At 33.4% G+C, this 14,169-nt stretch overlaps 1 long non-coding RNA gene across 2 annotated transcripts; it reads left to right on the top strand.

The window, feature by feature from the left end:
- Nucleotides 1-4,930: 4,930 nt before the first annotated feature.
- On the top strand, nucleotides 4,931-8,071 carry LOC111205122. Of its 2 annotated transcripts, XR_007322814.1 has the most exons (5): nucleotides 4,931-6,597; nucleotides 6,737-6,859; nucleotides 6,987-7,079; nucleotides 7,481-7,526; nucleotides 7,682-8,071. It is a non-coding gene; the product is annotated as an uncharacterized LOC111205122 (long non-coding RNA). The 2 variants fall into 2 exon arrangements; XR_002657536.2 differs by lacking the exon at nucleotides 7,481-7,526.
- Nucleotides 8,072-14,169: the final 6,098 nt, after the last annotated feature.

Here is a 14,169-nt window from a genome sequence, read left to right as displayed (position 1 = left end):
AAAATAATAAATATATGTAAACATACAACATAAAAAATGGAAATACTACATTAAACATATGGAGCGTCCACATCAGCGAAAAAACTTCTCCTGAAAGATGACATGTGGCATAAAATATAGTTTTACCTTTTAATATTACTAATTTTCGAAAATTATAAATAATATGTAAACATACAGCATAAAAAAATGTCAAAAAATGGAAAAACTATATTAAACATATGTAAAATTACCATTTTTCACTTAAAAAAAAGACGGCTTATCTCCATAAAGTAACATTACCGTTTTATAAAAAAAACAAAAAACATTATATATAATTTCGAAAATAATAAATATATGTAAACATACAACATAAAAAATGGAAATACTACATTAAACATATGTAAGATTACCATTTTAAATTTTTATTTTAAAAAATAATATGTAAACATACAACATAAAAATGGAAAAACTACGTTAAACATAAGATTACCATTTTTCACTAAAAAAAAGACGGCTTATCTCCATAATGTAACATTACTATTTTGTAAAAAAAAAATATTATATATAATTTAGAAAATAATAAATAATATGTAAACATACAACATAAAAAATAAAAATACTACATTAAACATATGTAAGATTACCATTTTACATTTAAAAATAACAATAATATATAAGCATACAACATAAAAAAATGGAAAAACTACATTAAACATATGTAAGATTACTATTTTTCACTTAAAAAAAGGCTTATCTCCATAATGTAACATTACCATTTTATAAAAAAAGAAAAAAACATAAATATACCTATTTGACTATTTGTCCAAGTTTTTCTATTAAACATTGCCGTTTTACATTTAAAATAGAAAAAAACATTAAGATTTAAACATCTATCTTAAAATATAAAATATAGATATTAACCAAATATAAAGTATAAGAAAGAGAAATACTCAATATATAGAAAAATAAATAATAAGTAAATATTATAAATATATAAATATATGAATTATATATACAATAATAAGTAAATGCACAATTTTTAAAATATGGAAAGAGTACATTAAATATTAAACATCTAGCTTAAAATATAAAATATAGATATTAAGTAAATAGAAAGTATAAGAAAAAGAAATACACAACTTAAAAACAACGAAAAAAGTACATTAAGATTTAAATATCTATTTTAAAATATAAAATATAGATAATACGTAAATAAAAAATATAAGAAATGGAAATAAACATTTTAAAAAATGGAAAAAATACATTAAGATTAAAACATCTATCTTAAAATGTACATCTATCTTAAAATGATAGTAAATTATATAAAAATAGAAATACCACATTAAACAAAAAAAAATAAAAATGTGTAGTTTTACATCAAAAAAGTCCCTATAAAATTCATTATTCCCCTTACTAATAAAAGGAACCTTTACTAATAAAAGAAACCTTTTGAGGCTCCATAGAGCGTCCACATCAGCGAAAAAACTTATTCCGAAAGATGACACGTGGCATAAAATATAGTTTTACATTTTAATATTACTAATTTTCAAAAATTATTAATAATATGTAAACATACAGCATAAAAATGGAAAAACTACATTAGACATATGTAAAATTATCATTTTTCACTTAAAAAAAAGACGGCTTATCTCCATAATGCAACATTGCCGTTTTATTAAAAAAAAACATTATATATAATTTCGAAAATAATAAATATATGTAAACATACAACATAAAAAATGGAAATACTACATTAAACATATGGAGCGTCCACATCAGCGAAAAAAACTTCTCCCGAAAGATGACATGTGGCATAAAATATAGTTTTACCTTTTAATATTACTAATTTTCGAAAATTATAAATAATATGTAAATATACAGCATAAAAAAATGTAAAAAAAATGAAAAAAACTACATTAAACATATGTAAAATTACCATTTTTCACTTAAAAAAAAGACGGCTTATCACCATAAAGTAACATTACCGTTTTATAAAAAAAACAAAAAATATTATATATAATTTCGAAAATAATAAATATATGTAAACATACAACATAAAAAATGGAAATACTTCATTAAACATATGTAAGATTACCATTTTAAATTTTTATTTTAAAAAATAATATGTAAACATACAACATAAAAATGGAAAAACTACGTTAAACATATGTAAGATTACCATTTTTCACTAAAAAAAAGACAGTTTATCTCCATAATGTAACATTACTATTTTGTAAAAAAAAAATATTATATATAATTTAGAAAATAATAAATAATATGTAAACATACAACATAAAAAATGAAAATACTACATTAAACATATGTAAGATTACTATTTTACATTTAAAAATAACAATAATATATAAGCATATAACATAAAAAAATGGAAAAACCACATTAAACATATGTAAGATTACTATTTTTCACTTAAAAAAAGGCTTATCTCCATAATGTAACATTACCATTTTATAAAAAAAGAAAAAAACATAAATATACCTATTTGACTATTTGTCCAAGTTCTTCTATTAAACATTGCCGTTTTACATTTAAAATAGAAAAAACATTAAGATTTAAACATCTATCTTAAAATATAAAATATAGATATTAACCAAATATAAAGTATAAGAAAGAGAAATACTCAATATATAGAAAAATAAATAATAATAAATATTATAAATATATAAATATATGAATTATATATACAATAATAAGTAAATGCACAATTTTTAAAATATGGAAAGAGTACATTAAATATTAAACATCTATCTTAAAATGTAAAATATAGATATTAAGTAAATAGAAAGTATAAGAAAAAGAAATACACAACTTAAAAACAACGAAAAAAGTACATTAAGATTTAAATATCTATTTTAAAATATAAAATATAGATAATACGTAAATAAAAAATATAAGAAATGGAAATAAACATTTTAAAAAATGGAAAAAGTACATTAAGATTTAAACATCTATCTTAAAATGTACATCTATCTTAAAATTGTAGTAAATTATATAAAAATAGAAATACCACATTAAACAAAAAAAATAAAAATGTATAGTTTTACATCAAGAAAGTCCCTATAAAATTCATTATTCCATCAACATCAACCTCACACTATCAAGGAAAACTTCAAAGCACTCGAGCAAAATAATGGTTCTACCATCAACTCTTGCCGTCCCAAAAACCTTTAATGACCTTGAATGAGGTTTTTTATAACAACGAACTTTTTGTTAGGTGGATTCATTGTTGGAAAAACCGCAACTTCCAAAAGCCAAACTTATTCATGGGAATTGAATTGCTTTTCATAGACTCAAAGGTATTCTTACAAATTTAAATTAATCTAATCCATAATTTTATTGTTAATATTTATACTAACTCTTTCATGATCAAACCATTACAGTTAATAACCATTCAAGCGTTTATCCCGGAACACTTCTTTCCTCGCCGAATCAGGTATTGGTTCATGTTGGTTTAGTATTGTTTTTGGTTTATTAACCGGTTTAGGATGGTCCTATTGTAAATATAATTTAAGTTGGTTTAGCATATATTATGCTTAAAATAACTTAAATTAAATAATAGTAATATTATGCTTAAAATATAATTTTAGAGAGTTTTCAAATATAGTTTACAGAACATAATAGGTGATGAATTTTTTTTTTGTCAACAATAGGTGATGAATTTAATTTATTAAATTCGTTTATTACTTAAAACTAAGTTTTTTTAAAAACATTCTGAGTTATAAATATCAATGCTGGATTGGTGAGTATAACATGAAGACAAAAATATAAATATTTCATTTTCGAGATAAGAAATTCAGCTTTTATTCAGTTACTCAATATATAATATCTTAAATTATTTTTTTAAAAATATACATAATTTATATATATAGATTAATCTTCCAAACTTAAACTATTATATTATATATGAATAATATTTTAAAATAAAAATAATTTCTGATTTAAAAAAAAATAAAAACAACAAATGTTATTTTCAAATAATGGATGTAATTTACATTATACTATCATTTAACAAGTATTAGATACGTTTTGATATATCATTATTTTCTATTTCCAGAAAAAATAAATTGTTAAACATCAATATCATCTAGGTTAAGTATACTAACAGCACAAATTCAAACATCACAAAAAATATGTACATAAACATTATAATACAATAATTTAATCAAAAAATACAATTCAAAAAAATAATATTCAAAAGAATAGTTATATACTTAATATTTGAAAATCAAAGATATTTTTTCTAAAATTGTAATTACCTAGCCATGGAGATCAATCATCTATTTACGGATCGATCGATTGTTGAGCATGTGGTCAATCCGAAAATACTCTGCAGTTTAATTAAATATCTAAAACATTTATTCCAACACTCAACAGATAATTTTGCTAAATATGATAACTAGATAGCCAACAAAATTACAAAAAAATATTTAAATAGTAAAAAATATGTTAATTTAACGTGTTAAAATTTAAAAATAAATTTTAATTATGACATGCATCTTAACATTTATATAAATATATATATCATAACCTAAATATAAATAATTTAACAACTTAAATTAGAAAAAAATAAAAATCCTGGGCGTAGCCCGGGTTAATCCCTAGTAAACACAAATTACAAAGCTTGTGTGCTCAAATCTCACATATTAAAATTTTCAGACCATGAAGATTGAATGGAATTGCAATAAGGGCCGATATTCATGACAAACCCAATTGCAATAACACTATAAACTTAACCTGACGCCCACAATGGATTTTATAAATGGCCCAAAACGAACTTCTAAATTTATTGGGCCTAACTGAACTTAACTAAACAAAGGTCCGTACTAGAGGGTCCAAAAAGCTAAGCCTCACAAATCACTGATCGAATACTCATTTACGCCCACTAACTAAGTTGTTTAAAGTAAATGGAATTTCCTTAATATTAAAAACTCGACGTCCACGGTTTCTATCCAACATCTTATATATATAAAGTTGAATTGTGCTCAAAGCACAGCCCTCCACGACACAAAACAGGGTGGGACTTTTGCCGACACGTGTCAGCAAAAGTAGTGCGTCTGTCTCATGTCACGGGGTTGTGTACTCTATCTTTCTTCTCGCGCGTCATGGGTTATCACGAAATCGTAAGGACCTATATTTGTCAGAAGAAGCAAATAGGTTGGGCTTCTGTATGATTAGTTTAGGCCCAGAAGTGTTTAGGGTTATTCTTCTTCTGCGTCATTCTTCTTCTTCCCTCCTCCACGCTGCAGAGAAACCATAGAAACCGTAACGTCCCAGAATCTTTACTCTTACATTTATTCTGAGTTTTCCATTCAATAATCCACTCTTCATGCATTATGATTTCGATCTATCTCTTCGTTCACCCTGAAACAGGCTCGAACTCCATCTATAAATATCGGCGCTCACTTCCCTTCACATCGCATCTGAAACGATTTACTCAAACATACGATCTCCTAGAAGCAACATATTCAGATGGCGAATTCATACACTCTGCTTGCGAATTTGAGAGCCGGCCGATGCTCTAATACTGCTGAGGTCCGCTTGCTGAGGTTCTGGGAGGCCAGAAATATCAACAAAGGAGGGGAGCTGATGAGTATTGAGATGCTGCTCATCGATGAGGCTGTAAGTGTTCTTCCCAGATTTTTTTCTGTTTTATGAATATGTTAGATAAGTTTATCTGTTTATGAATATGATATATAGATTTTATCTGGTTTAGGAGGGGAGCTGATGAGTATTAAAGCTTTATTGGGCTTATCTTTACCCCTCGAATGTTCTTTATACTTGATGTTTGAGGTGTTTTAGTACAGTTGTGGGTCTGACCAAACTGCACCATCAGGATAATTACTTTAATTTCCAAAGGAAGTTGCGTGATCAAAAGTATTCTTTGAAGAGGTTATAATATAAGATGGAGTACAAGGAAGATCTACACAGGAGGCTACTACGCTAGACCAAGGTTTCTCATTATTGGATACACCGGATTGTTTCTCTTTATCAAGAGAGGTTACTGTGGAAGAGAATTTTGCAGAGATTGAGCTTTATTTGCTTCTCTTCAGGGGTGCGGTACCGAGAGGTAAAGTCTTAACTCCATGTTCTTTGTTCAAAAATGACTTTCCATGATTGCTTGAGATAACAATATCGTTTAGGTCTCCATCCACCTTTTCTTTTTAAATTGCATCAGTATTTGCATTCACAAAAAACCATACTCTTCTTTCGAAGATCTTCAAACATCCAAGTTCATGAGTGCTCTCTTTTATAGGTGAGACCAGCTTCCTCTTCTCACGAAGCTATAAAGTAACAAGATATATAATTTGAGAGAATCTTAAGCATATATGTTTAATACGATTCAATACTTCTAATCCTAAAACTACTCAAGACCAGCCTCCAAAGCAGATTATAATAGAATTAAGCATAGACTCAGATTCTCGAAAAATCACCATGTTTTCATCCTTATTTTACCCAATATTTTTATCTGCTTCCATTTGATATATTTACCTCCCCACCTTCGATTTTTCTATGTAAACTTCCTTGGCAAGGCCTTCGTGCAGGTACCAGAAATCTGAATTATGGCATGATCAGTGAAAGAGAAAGCTTACACATGTCGAGGTAATAGTTACTGATTTGTTTTTACAGTTGTATTGAGAAACTTGTGTGGAATTAGCCAAAGATGTTTTCTTAAAGGTAGTAGAAGAGTCCCTCACCAAAAAAATTCATTCATATATACAATCTTCTTCTCCATTGGCAGGTTCACTTAAAATCATTCCACCTGAGTTCACATCATACTTTCTCTATGTACGACGATTGCAGTGTGAAGCCAAACCAGATATTCATACCCAAAGCGGCTTTTCAGGGATCTATTTGTTTGACGGTTGGGAGAAATCTATATTTCTGTAACTTTCACGTATCATATGCTCGAAGATTTTCTCATTAAAAACAACTCTTTCGATTCTTTTGTGCACTCAAAACAATTTGTTTCTAATGTTATATATTTGCAGGTTATTTGTTGCATATGCACTTTGATTGGACATTCTTGAAGTATCAGCAGTTTTGACTCCAACTCCAGCTCCAGCTCCAGCTCCAAACCAAGAGTAAGTAACATCTATATTAAGATTAAAGCGTTTTATTTCATTTTAAATCTTCAAGAAAATACCTTGACCATCATCTTTGTATTCCAACAATTAGTCTTACACCAGCTCTGAATCCTCCTATCCCATCTGGTGAGAAACCAGAGAAACCTTCGGGAAACCAATAATTGTATCACCTGCATATGCGTAACTGTTAGCATATTATTCTTATCCATGGAGCTCTTTTTGAATATTTATGTAAATGTCATTTTTCTAAACCGTATTGCAATCTCTTGAGGAGAAAATGTGTGGTGGATTATGAAAAATTTAGTGGAATCTGTGGTATATTTGGTTGGCATGTAATATACAGTGACTTCAGTTCCTCAAGCATACTCTTAAATGGTGATTTTTTTATCCGACTTTAGGCTTCCATTAGAAAGACCTCGGTGACATACACACGTCCCAACTGCAGTAAGTATTGAATACATATTTACCTAGGGTTATTTGTGCTTTTGTTTAGTGGTTTGCATTCAATTATGTTCTGTTATATGGTTTACATAGTTTAATTTAGATGATTAAATATTTAATTTTTCGCCTTTTTGATCTTATTTCCGTTCATTTACTAGAAAGTTGGAAGACACAGCTACACATCTCATGGATACGTTCAAACATGCTATTTGCGTTTAAAAAGTGATTTTTATAGCTTCGATGTTGTGATCTACGCCAAACTATTGAGAGGAACAAGCGAGCCACTGAATTGGGTGAAATAGTATGCTTCTGATAGTCCACGCTTCAGCATGATCATTGACAGCCTATGCAACAACATCCAGTGCTGTAGGGAAAGGAGTTATTTTTATTTCTTAAATAGAGCAATAAAGAGAAGCCTATGGTGGAGACTGTAGTGAAAAGATTAATGAAGATTATCAAAACAAACGATATATTTTTCTCTAGGTTACGTCAAAATTAATTTGAACACTAATTTTATAATTAATCAAACTCAAACTAGATTTCTTTCTCTCAAATTTTGTAGTATGTTTTTTCTGTGTTTTCCAATCAATAGGGTTTTGCCTCACAACAACTAACGAACCAAATATTTAGATTATGCAGAGAAATCTTAAAAGAGTATTTGAAATGCAAGAAGGGTGCCAAGATCATATAAGTTCAAAATACTTGGCTTTCTCAGCAAACTCACCTATCAAAACAACCACTTTCTCTCAACGTAATTTGCATTTTCAGATCCGCCAGTCACTGTTTAGCATTGTTTTGATGTAAAGGTAAATCAATTTTGTTCAAACAGAGAACTAAAGTAACAGTCATTGTAAAAACATTTTAGTTATTGAATTAATTTAACATTAATTTTTAAAAGTCTTAATGCAAATGGTTATGTCCATCCACTACAAGAAAACAGCGGTATTCTTACGGACATTCCGACGGAAAATGAAATCTTCGGAATATCCCGAGGAATTTCCGAGGAAACACAAAATTGGGTTTCCTTAGAATTTCCTCGGAATATACCGACGGAATTCCGAGGAAATATCAATCCGTCGGAATATTCCGAGGAAATTTCGAGGAAAAATGTTTTCCTCGGAAAAAACCGATGAATTCCGAGGAAATATTATAGCCGTTGGAGAGCCGTTGGGGGATTTTACAAAATTCCGAGGAAATTCCGACGAACTAGCCTTTTCCGTCGGAATTTCCTCGGTCTGTCGGCAGGATTTAACTATAAATACAAGCACTCCTCTTCCTCTTCATTCACTCCATATCTTCATCCTCCCTCTTACTCTATTTACACACGAATTTGATTCATAAAAAATATGTCTTCTTCAAATTATTTTCGTTCTTGGATCGATCGACCTCATTTGGATCCGAACACGAGATTGCTTACGGAAGAATACCAACGAGGTATAACCGAATTCATGGGGTTAGTTCACCGACAACCGGAAGCAAAAACAGGTATGTTAAGATGTCCTTGCTCTAATTGTAAAAATAGAAAGGTTATTAAAGAGTGGGATGTTTGGACTCATCTATATTTGAGTGGGTTTACACGAAGTTACAAAATTTGGTATCATCATGGGAAAACTGATTATGAACATGGTAGTACTAGCGAACCTCAGCCAGCGGTTAGATTAGAAGAACCAATTAGAACGGATGTAGATTATGGTGTAGGTACTGAGCAGATGGTAAATGATCATTTTAGAGGGGAAGATTTACCCAATGCACAAGCTAGGAGATTTTATGATATGTTGGATGCTGGAAAGCAACCATTGTACGAAGGTTGCAGAGATGGTCATTCAGCTTTATCATCTGCTACAAGATTGATGGGCATTAAAACAGATTATAATTTGGCTGAAGACTGTGTGGATGCGATTGCTGATTTTGTAAAAGGTATTCTACCCGAGGATAATGTAGCTCCTGGTTCATACTACGAGGTTCAGAAACTCGTAGCTGGTCTTGGTTTATCGTATCAGGTAATAGATGTATGCAGCGACAACTGCATGATTTATTGGAGGGCGGATGAACAGCGGGTTACATGCAAATTTTGTGGAAAGCCTCGTTATAAAGATACGAGTGAAAGAGTTCCAGTGCCATATAAAAGGATGTGGTATTTACCTTTGACGGAAAAGTTGCAGAGGTTGTATCTGTCTGAACGCACAGCGCAACCAATGAGATGGCATGCGGAGCACTCAACAGATGGTGAGATCAGACATCCTTCAGATGCAAAAGCGTGGAAGCATTTCCAATCAAAGTATCCCGACTTTGCGTATGAGAGAAGAAATGTCTACCTTGGATTATGTACTGATTGTTTCAGTCCGTTTGGCAAGAGTGGAAGACATTATTCTCTATGGCCCGTCATTCTTACACCATACAACCTACCCCCAAACTTGTGCTTGCGACGAGAGTTTTTGTTTCTCTCGATTCTCGTTCCCGGACCAGAGCATCCTAAGAGATCACTTGATGTGTTTCTTCAGCCACTAATATATGAGTTGCAACAACTATGAGCTCAAGGTGCTGAAACATACGATGTTTCGTGTAAAGGAAACTTTCAAATGCGGGCATTTACTAATGTGGACAATTAGTGATTTTCCAGCATATGGTATGTTGTTTGGATGGACAACGCATGGAAGGCTATCATGTCCATATTGTCAAGATAACACTGATGCTTTCCAACTAAAACACGGAAGGAAAACGTGTTGGTTTGACTGTCACAGGAGATTCCTACCACCTGATCATCCATATCGTAGGAGTAGGAATTTGTTTACGAAGAACAAGAGGGTGTTTGACAGTCCACCTCCGGAAATTTGTGGGAAAGATTTGAAGGTACAACTAAGAGATTTTGGTGCAGAAAGGACGCTAGACGTCAGTGGACATGAGCGTTTTCCGGTAGATGCTGTTGGAGAACTACACAACTGGCACAAAAAAAGTATTTTCTGGGATCTGCCATACTGGGAGGATCATCTACTAAGACATAATTTAGATGTCATGCATACTGAGCAGAACTTTTTTGACAATCTCATGAACACGATCCTTAATGTTCAAGGTAAAAAAAAAGGATAATTTGAAGTCAAGACTGGATTTAGTCGATATATGTGCTCGTTCAAAACTTCATGTTGATGAGAATGGTAGGGCTCCTTTTCCCATATACCGACTTGATGCAGAGGGAAAAGATGCGTTCTTTGATTGGATTTCAAACGATGTGGAATTTCCAGACGGTTACGCATCAAATTTGCGTAACTGTATCGACAGAAAGGAAGGAAAGTTTACTGGCTTGAAAAGCCACGATTGTCATGTAATGATGCAGCGCCTCCTTCCGTTCGCCTTCAAGGAACTATTAGCACGAAATGTTCATGAAGCAATTGCAGGGATAAGTGGTTTCTTCCGCGATTTATGCACGAGATCAGTGACTCTTGAAGGTATTGAAAATTTGAAGACTAACATAGCCGTGATTCAGTGCAACCTTGAGAAGATATTTCCTCCCTCATTTTTTGATGTTATGGAGCATCTTGTTATTCACCTGGCAAGAGAATTGGAACTTGGTGGTCCTGTGCAGTATAGATGGATGTATCTGTATGAGCGGTATATGTTCCATTTGAAGAAGATGGTGAAAAATTTAAGTAGGGTGGAAGGTTCTATAGTCGCACAGATGATCAATGAAGAAACTTCAAACTTTGCCGAGTACTACTTTCCAGCAGAAGTTCAGACCAAAAACAGAAGACCTGCTCGGCATGATGATAGAGGCGAACGGGCAACATATCATGTTACGGTTCCAGACATTTTCACAGACGTTGGACGACTTAGCGGAAAACCAAAGGACCGTCGACTTACTGAGCAGGAGCGCAGTCATTTGCAAACATATTTGCTCACCAACTACGAAGACGTTCTTCAATATGAGAGGTAAATAAATGAGCTTACAAATTTTTATTTTAACAAGTTGAAATTTAAATCTTAATTAATTACATTATTGTCATCATATACAGGATTTTCATGGTAGAAAAGCGGTTCGAGTATAGATACGCCACAGAGGACGAACTAGAAGAAATGAAGCAGAGAGAATTTACTGGATGGATGTTTACTTATGTGAGTGCTTTAAACAAATTAAAATATATTTTATCACATATTTATATTAATTCACATTTATTGATATAACATATATATATATGTGCTATTAATAGGTGTCTGCTGGTTTGGCCAGAGGTGAAACATTTGACGATTGGATACGTGATATGGTCGTTGGACCAAACTTTGTTGTGAAGTCATATCCGAGATTTTGTACTCGAGGATATGCATTCAAAACTCAGAAGAGGAGACGTTCGAGTATGACTTATGATGCTGGCGTTTGTTCTGCATCAGGAGATGATGTATACTACGGACACATACATGAGATTTTGGAAATCAAGTATTTGGGCATGTTTGGATTGCACTGTACTATTTTCTATTGTGATTGGCACGACAACACTCCAGATCAAGGTGTGAGAACAGATGCATTTGGTGTTACATCAGTAAATTCGAGGCGAAAGCTGCAATATTATGATCCTTTCATTCTTGCTTCTCAGGCCGATCAGGTAATTAAATGTTAATTATTCAGAATGATTCATCATCATGTGTATTAATTTATAAATGTTACAGGTTTGTTATATCAAGTACCCCCGGGTAAGAAACAGAGATGATCCATGGGTTACTGTTACAAGACTCAACCCGAGAGGCCGAGTTCAGGGAAATTCTGAGCTGGAAGACCCACTACAACCAAGCACATTCGGCAACTTAAGTGCAGTAGAAGATTTAGCTGGAGTTGGCCTTGTAGTCGATTTAACCGACTTCGGAGAGGAAGCCGTCGTTCACGTAGAGGATGAACCAGTGATTGGAGAGTTTCACCAAGATCCAGATTCAGATTCATCTGGTGATGATGACTCGGAAACAGACTACCATTGATTTTTTTTTTTTTTTCTAAGAAATACCGAGAAAATTCCGAGGAACACTTGATATAACCTCTTTCCTCGGATATTAGTTATTTGGTTTATCTAGCAAGACAAAGCTGAATACGAATTACAAACTACTCAAAACACAACCAAATAAAACGAAGAAACCATGTAAAAGAAATACGAACTCATAATTAAGAAAAAAAATAAAAATAAATAAGTTCAAAATTAACCGAAAAAGTTATGGCAGATTCCTAAATGGCAATACTGGCCGATGATAGCTCCTACTCCTCGTCTCCTGCTCCAGATGCTCCTGCATCTTTGGGTCTCTTGGACCTCTTTCTTACCATGTGTGTACCACTCGAACCCAAACCAGAGCTGGATGGAGAGTTGTCCCGATGAACTACATCATCCTTTTGGCAACGACACGGCCTGATACGTGAAATGGCAGCCCAGATCTTGTGTAGCATGTTGTTGTTTGTCTTTATGCTCTGATCTCTCCAATGTTGTTGCTGGCGCGAAGTGGCGTTCGGTGGAAGCTCTTGCAGCTTGTACTGGCTTGAGTCTGATGGGAGTAGCTGATGGGGTTGTGAATCATCTGGAATGGCTTGTGCAGCCTCATCTTCTCCTTCTTCATCATCCACGGCCTTGCCTTTGGTCTGATATTTTGGCGTGAAGAAGGATGGCTTGTCTACTAGTGCGGTAGCAGGGGGTAGGAACTCAACTGCAGCCTCTGAAAGTAGAGCAGTCAGGCCGATCTGAGGCAGGTGGCAGTAGAGTGTTTTCTTCGCTCGGTCCTGGAATACGTAGACGTAAGGACCATCCCGATCGATCCTCGAGTGGGGACCAGCTATGAACTCCTTACTTACTAGAGAAATGACATTCAGGTAGTTCCAAGCAATGTTGTTCGATCTGTTCAGTGCTACCTGATGGTTCTCGCAGTCTACACCCACATGTGTAAGGATCCGAGTAATCCCTGCACCAAATCCACATGCACTGCTCTTGGATTTGGTTACTTTCCCCTTGTATCCTGCTAAGTTTGCGGCCAGCAGCGCTCCCATGTTGAAGGCAGTAGCAGGTGGGAATGTAGAGTTTCCAAATGCTGGTAGCAAATGCCTCACACCTTGGTACATGAGGCACAACTCCCATTGCGTGACTGATGCGGCTGTGGTTGTCCCGTATAGCAATGAGCCAATGAGGCGTATGGCATATCTCAGTACTGGGCTCCGGATAAGTGACTCATTTGCCTGAGAAGATCTATAAACCCATGTGCCAATCGTTTCCCAAAAGTTCAACAGCTCTGAAGTTCAATAAAGACCAGATGTCCTCTCCCCTGCACTCAATCCAAATAGTCCGCAGAGGTCTGTGAAAGATATCTCAAAGTATACTTTCTCCACTACGAATGCCAGAAAACCTTCCTGATGGCTATCATCGGGATGGCTGACGTATGCGGATGCTATGAACTGGCGTACCAACTCCGGATAAGTGGGTTCGTTGAGGTTGCATAGTTGGCCTAGACCCATGTTCTGGAACAGCCCTTCAATGTCTGATTTGATTCCCAATATTGTCATCGTCTCAGGACATGCTAGTTGTGTAGCCGGAACCGCTACCTTCTTCATGTTGTTGTAGTGGGTGGTATCAGACTTATCCCACTTCTTTGGCCTTTGCTTCTCTCGCTGAGACGAACCCTCTTCTTGTGT

Source organism: Brassica napus, chromosome C4, assembly GCF_020379485.1.
Source record: "Brassica napus cultivar Da-Ae chromosome C4, Da-Ae, whole genome shotgun sequence".
Taxonomy (NCBI): Eukaryota; Viridiplantae; Streptophyta; class Magnoliopsida; order Brassicales; family Brassicaceae; genus Brassica; species Brassica napus.
Note: the sequence above shows the minus strand (reverse complement) of the source record. Positions and strands in the feature narration are given on the sequence as shown.